Raw genomic sequence first — 7,306 nt, 5'->3', positions numbered from 1 at the left:
CGTCCGGCCTGTCCCCTGTAGACCACGCGTCGGAATCCGCGCCGCCCTTGTGCTCTCGGCCGCCGCCGGCTAGGAGTCACCCCACAGGCGCCACTCCTCCCTAGAGTTCGTCGTCCCTGCCTCGACACGCGCCACGATCGGTCTCTGTTTCCCCCGATGTGAACTGCCTCGATGGGCCCTGGTGCCCCTGCAGCGGCAAGGTCTTCTACTCCTGCTGCGATGCTGGCTTGCTCTCTGCTACGATGGCGTTCTCCAGGTCACTGACGCCCTCATCCAGGTTCGGTTCATTGCTTTTCTGATTGCAGTGTTTATTCGGGAAGTGTAGTTCAGTCGCTAGTGCTGTTTAGTTCACCTCGTCACTGGACGAGTCATCGCCCAACTTCTCAGACTTTCACGACCTTCTGCTGCAGGATGCCATGCTCCAGGCTAGAGGTCCACTTGTCTTGAAGGTTGATGATTTCTGCTCTAAAATTCAGTTCCATTTTTGGCAGTGCTATGATATGAACTCGTGTGAGCCTGCAACTGAACTATTACTAGTCTTGGAATTGTTCTAGTACTATATCTGTATCAATTTGATACGTTGTGAGATATGAAAAGGATTTAAAACTGATTAGTTATGAGACACAATGCTAGTTTGCTCGTTATGAGACACAATGCTAGTTCCCTTGTTTCTCTTTTATTTCTTCTTAAACAGTGCCTCCATAAAATGCTAGCCTGGCCTCCATCTCTCTTGATCTGTGTCCATGGTGGCAGGGCCCTGGTTCATGATGGCTCGTTGAATCGGCGTCCTTTTTTCTTGTAATTCTGTAGGTTGTGTGGAGAATCGTTTGAGAGTTTAATCAAGTTGTTGGTACAGATTCCGGCCTAGAATTTCACTTCATTTTTTGATTGATTTGGTGCTGGTTGATTTTAAAATTGCTGTTGAGGTTGTATTGCTTCTGAACTACCTTAGGTGTGTCTGAAATTTATATAGGCTAAGTTTGGATAATTACATCACACAAAATAATTTCAGAAGTTCACTTTTCGATATGAGAAAAGTTCATTACTTGTTTCTATGACGATGTCTTTTTGGAAAAATAGAACATGAAATATATGCCTTTGCTATCGATGTGTGTCTAATAGGAAAATAACTCAAGTTCACTTTTTGTATTGACAAAGTTCACTTTTATATTCCCATGAGTTAGGGGAGCACACGGTCATTCTCGATTTGTTGCTCGGCTAGTGGAGTCCATGATAAGTTCAGATGTGGGAGCCTACAGTAATAATACTACCACCTTCCAAATTTAGAGAATTTCACTATAGCAAAGTTGGAAATTCATCATATGCGTTGGGTCTAGTTAAAAATCATAGACTGCAGTTGTGAAGTTCTCTCTCATAAAGTTTGCATTTCCTTCTCATGAAGTTCACTTATTTTATCACGGAAATTCAGTTCGTTTTATTTTGTCTCCTGTTATGAATTTTTAAAGGTTATTGCTGGTATCCAAACTCAGAGATGTATCACCTTGTTTCTTTTTTCATGGGGACTCAAGTGTGTTGCCACTACAAATTCCTGTGGTGTCCCAGTCTCAACTTCTGCTGAAATTCCTTAAAAACATTGTAAATGCTTGCTAGGTAAATCATTGTTGAATCATTTCATTTAATATTCATAGATCCTGGTTATCTCCTGCAATTTATAATTTACGTACGAATTCAGAAAGTTCACATTTTTTATGTACGAAGTTCGGTTTCAGTTCTTTTCAAATATGTAAAACAAAAATTAAGCTCATGTAAAAGTCAACATTGCAGGGCAGAGAGTCTGGCTTCCTGCGTTGCCTCTGAACTACTGCACGGTGAGCTGCACGAGGCAGATTTCGAGTTGCATCAGGCGGTGGTGGATGGGAGGTCGGATAGGGGCCGCCGGTGTTGTTGTGCGGGGAGGTGCGCCGACGCTCTGTATTCGAGCGTATCATCTAAAGCACAGGTACTGCTGCTACACCATAGCTGCTCCTCCTCTCAATACTTATCCATTCAAGAGTTTGCTAAAAGTTCAGTTCTTCTATGAGGGGAAGCTCACTTGTTTATTTCCTTGTATTACTCTACATATGTATGCTTATGCAAACAGTTTAGAGGACAACTTACCATTTTCATGTACTGATTATAGAACATTACGATTGCTTTGAAAATATAAGTTCACCATATGCACATATGAAGTCTACTTAGTTTTGTTTTGAAGTTCGTATTGCCCCACCCTTCTGAATTTCTTCGTTTATATTTCTAAACCTCATTGTTGCATCCCCTGCTGCTGCCGATGCACCGCAGTACAGGCACAACCACTTAAATCGCGAGAAACTACCGAATATTTTAACTTCGTACTTCGTAGAGTATTTCTTCAATTTCTGTTGGTTATGCATGCGTGAGATAATTTTATAGATTGTGTGTGCTTGTTTCGTTTGGGAAAATTTTGGACGTTAGCATTAAAAGAAATTTCAAAAGTTCATTCTTTGATATTTATAAGTTCATTATTTGCATTTGAGAAGTGCACACGTAGTGTTGTTTCCTCAACCTTAAAAGCAAACACCAGCTCTTTGAAAAAGTATATGTTTTTAATCGTGAAATGCAGTTGATCTGCATGCTGAAGTTTGGTGTTTTGTTTACTATAAAAGTATCCATTTTATATAAACAGAAAAACAAAAATATCTCTGTTTGTACAGTGGAAGTTCACCTTACATAAATTATCAAGTTCGCTCTCAGTTTAGTTCACTCCCAGGCTAAGTTGCTCTCGAACTCGCTTATTGAAATAGTAAACTGCTATGAGTGTATTGCGGCTGCCGTCTTATTTTTTTTTGTTACGTATGCTGTGAACTTTCATCTCTGGAGGTAAAAAAATATAGGAATCTGTTGATGTTTGTTTTATAATCATGATTGAAGTTCACCTCCTTTTTTCCTGGGAGTTAGCCTTATCCATTTTCGTTCTCTGCATGCTCCAAGTTCCTGCGCCGATGCCAGCTAACTGGAGGTTAAACATGGCATAGGTTAGGCAGTAGGGTGTGCACCCATAGCTTGCCTCTCCGGTAGAGTGGGAAGCAGGTTCTGCCAGCGGCGGAGTGCACAGCAAGCAAGAACATGGTTAACAGCTAGCAACAGCACGGTTCAGTTAATTACAAAACACAACTACATGTGAACCAGCTATTCTCCTTATATTTTGTTTCATAGCTCCATGTAGACTCCACTTTCTGTAGAAGTTGTCAAAAAGTCATCACTGGCAGTACACTTCTATCAAGTTAGAGTTATGCACTCGTTAGGCCCAAGAAGGTATGCTACCGTGTAAGTAAAATCAAAATAAAAAAGACACTTCTTTCCTACTTTGGATCCGTGTGTAGATGAGGTTCCATTCTTGTTGTGCTACTGGTAAGAAGTTAGCTCCTCTCTCCTGTCACAGTTCTCTCTATCAATTGCCAATTTTTAATGCTTCGTAGCATGGTACTTGCCTTACTTGCATAATATATGTTGCTGCTTGTTGAACCTACTCATTTGATTTGTTTCTGATCGCAATGCAAATAAGCACATACCCATCACTATTTTCTGTGTAAAGAGAGATACGATATTTGTTCAACATAATATACACAAAGTTACACGTTAACAATCGATACCTGCTTGTTTTATGTAAGTGTGCTTCTCTATTATGCAATCTGGAAGCATGTATTAGGTTGTTTTGTCTCCTGCTATGTTTCTCTGTCACTGTTTGATTTGAAAAAATGCTTAGCATTTTGCCTGAGAAGTTCAGTTTGTCTAATATTCTTATGAATTTGAGTGCTAGGAGTTCATGATATTGATCTCTGTGATTGATATAACATTATTCAGCTATGTTACCGTTTTCTTTTAAACTTCCATGTAGTAGATTGTCTAATATGTCGTAAATTGGGAACTTCTTTTAAATCTGCTGCCCCCATGGACCAGGTCATGCACACTATGCCTTTGTGATAGTTGTTGGTAAAATAAAATCGTAGTAAGCATCAAGATAATTCAGAAGTTCTGAACTTTTTAGAAAGTGAAGTCCAGCTTCGTCTCATGCTAGAAGTTCATCTTGTGTTTGTCTCTGCAATTTGTCATCTCGGTAGTGTGCATGGCTTAACTATCTTAATTTTACTAGTTGTCCTGATATTCAGTATTCACAAGCTATAAGATGTCATGTGTGTGTGCCAATTCATATATTATTACTTATGTATGAAAAAATCACCTTCACAGGCATGAGCACTCAAATTCTTCCTGTTTTATGTCGTGATTTCATCCGGGAAGTTCACCGTGCCCCCATTGGAAGTCCACCGTGCTCGTAGCTCGCGCGTTGCCCTCGCGTACGCCGCAGTCCTACCCCTTGTTGGAAGTGCAGTGTGTGTATAAATAGGCAGAACACTGTTCCAATATTGTTCCAATATCAGAATCACACGGTGTTACATATATTGTGGAAAACATCGATACATAGTGAAGTTTAGATGATGAACATCTGAAGTTCACTTGATGAACATTTGGTCATTCACTAACAAAAATTTTAAACATCACACTTGCAGTGTTTGGTTCAAAAGTTCTGTTATTTGGGACACAAATCTAACCGGCAACAACCTCACCCATAAAAATGAAAAAGGAGCAGTTCCAGATGGACGCCATCGAAGTTCACTGCTTAGTTAAATCACCTCTTGGGACGGTTCCTTTCTTCCCCTGTATGTATTTGATATAGAGACAGAGGTTGATCCTTCTACGGAAGAAAGGTAGTTCACATTGTTCACCAGTGTGAGTTCACTTGATATTTTCTAGGAGTTCATTTTCTCGATCGACGCTTTAGTTCAAAAGCGAAACAGAGAAGCTACATTGCTTTGAAGTTCACCTTTGTCTCTCTGAAAAGTTCGGGTTTAAATTACTAGGATGTTCCCCTTTTTTGACTAAATAAATTATCTTTTGGTTGAAAGAATTTGATTGAACCTGCACAAATAAATTTAGTTTACCATAAAAAGGAAGTCCACTTATTAAACAACAGTAGCTTGTTAGCTTAAAAAAATAGAAGCTCAACAGAGTATAGCTTATTAGCTTCAAAATTCCCGAGGTTCAGTTTTGTATTCTTACGAAGTTCTGTTTAGTATTTCTTCTGAAATTCAGTTCAAAGTCATGTAAAATCAAAATTAGAAACTTCACATTCTCTATTACATACATTACACTTCTTCTGTATTGGTCAACAGGATGCAAAGCTGTACATTCGGGCAGTGAACTTGTATTTTTCGGCCATTACATTTGTGTTTTTTGGAGAGTACTTAAACTGTGATTCCAAGAAGTTCTATTTGTACATATGTGAGGTCCATTTTTTGTGGCAAAAATAGTCCTGGAAGTTCACCTCAACTTCTTTCGGAACCTCACTTGGTTCTTGCACGAAATTCATTTTTGTAAGATAAAAAATGCGGATGTGGTTATGAAGTTCAATTTTATTTGCTAGGAAGTTCAACCGATTAAACAAACAGGACTTTACTCATTTTCTAAAAACAATCCAGTATATTACATTGGATTTATTTGTAAACTGCATTGATATAAAGTTCTGAACTAATCTTTCTTTTTTCTATCTATGCAAAAGAGTTCCTGCTAGTCATGCCTAGACTCTTGGCGGTGCCACTCTGAACTCGAGCTCTCCGCATAGCCACCGCCGTCCATGGGACAGACGCTTTCGCAGGAGTTCACATGCACCGCCACGAAAGTTCATACTGCTCTATGCAGGGAGCATGTGCAGCTCCATCTTCAGGTTTGTGAACTGTTGATTTCTATTTCTGGAATAATGCTCTGTCTCTCTCTCTTCTTCGTGTTGTTCTCTGATTTCTATGGTTGTGCGTGCGTGGGAAATTTGTACTGCTGCTGTGTGCACTCGATTATTCTGCTGCTCTCTGTACGAACATCAATTTATGCCTTATATAAACATTGGAAGATTAGTTTTGTATGTTCTCTCTGTACAAAACGTGAACCCATTTATTATGGTACTGTGTGCACTCAATTTATTATGTCAAACAAGTTGCCCACAAGGAATTTGCATCTGTTGGAAGTTAACTTTTCTTTGCTGGGGAATACACTTGGGTGCGGGTAGCTCACTTCTTACCTCCTATTTATGTTGTTATGAAATGATATTATGAACTGCCCGTGCTATGATGCTTCCTTCATGTATTATGTGGAGAAAGATAAGTGGAAGCTTTCTCCGTATGTAATGAATTTGATGCTTCCGCAGTGGTGCACAAGAAAGTTTTATCCGTACTGGGCTCAAAAGTAGCATACTGGAAGAGATTGGTAACTGCAGTCGAGAAGAAGTTGATGTGGTTTTATGCAGTTTCATCTTCCTGATTGTTTCATGCAGCAAGTAGTTCAATATTTTCTTGTCTGAAGTTTAGTTCAACGAGTTCTTTTGTCTGCTTTGAGGTTTAAACAAACGAAGAATGCGTGGAAGTTAACCTTTATTTTCCTGAGAAGTTCAATTTGTCTCTTATGCTTGTGAATTTGAGTAGATGTTGCACTCCAATGATATGATCGGTAAACATAAACTCTCAATGATATGCTAAAATTTATATTTGGAGGTTTACTCTGTATCCTTGAGAAGTTCATTATTGGCGTATAGGTTGTTACTAAGTTGGCCACGTGCTTTGTTTCATAACCCAAAGATGGCTCACTGATGGTTTATCTGATCTTTTTCTCAGGTTCTACGAGCAGCCGCTTGCCCTTGCAGATGCAGCAAAGCACACAATAGATTGGAGGAACACCAGTGTCCTTGCCTTGCCAGTGTTGAATTACCTGCACTTAAGAAAAAGAGCACCACCAGTTCAGAAAGTTATTATTTTTCTCATAAAGTTTGTCTTTTAGCATTGTATTTTAGCAAAGTTTGGATGGTTGCAGTGCATGCAAAAATATATAGAAGTTCACCTCGCTAGTTCATTAAGCTTACTTACATTTGTTTGGAAGTTCGTTCATCTACTGATTTCAGTTGAAGCACGTACACAGAGAAGTGTAAAGTTCCATTACATTTAAAATGCAAGTCCGCTTGTCCAACTTGGGGATTTCATATTCTTTTGTTGCAAAGCTTTTGTTTTGGCTGGTGCTTTTCTTTATGTTTATTAACTTTGAGGAGTTCACTCATTGAGCTTGCAAAGTACACTTGATTGGTGCGGTGGAACATTTATGTGTGAATTCACTCCGCTCTTCACTTTAATTGTTTGAAAACTCACCTTTTCTTTTATTACCTGGAGTTCATTCAGTAGACTACAGTGGTCCACTATTTTATTCCGTATTTTCAATTCGTCTAGAAGAGGAA

At 39.2% G+C, this 7,306-nt stretch overlaps 1 long non-coding RNA gene across 1 annotated transcript; it reads left to right on the top strand.

The window, feature by feature from the left end:
- The first annotated feature begins 5,305 nt into the window (after positions 1-5,305).
- Positions 5,306-7,044, top strand: LOC139830287 (uncharacterized). The gene is made up of 2 exons (XR_011742250.1): positions 5,306-5,758; positions 6,696-7,044. It is a non-coding gene; the product is annotated as an uncharacterized lncRNA (long non-coding RNA).
- Positions 7,045-7,306: the final 262 nt, after the last annotated feature.

The sequence above is a fragment of the Lolium perenne genome, chromosome 4 (assembly GCF_019359855.2).
Source record: "Lolium perenne isolate Kyuss_39 chromosome 4, Kyuss_2.0, whole genome shotgun sequence".
Lineage (NCBI taxonomy): Eukaryota > Viridiplantae > Streptophyta > Magnoliopsida > Poales > Poaceae > Lolium > Lolium perenne.
The sequence above is the reverse complement of the archived record's forward strand: the minus strand, read 5'-3'. Positions and strand labels throughout refer to the sequence as shown.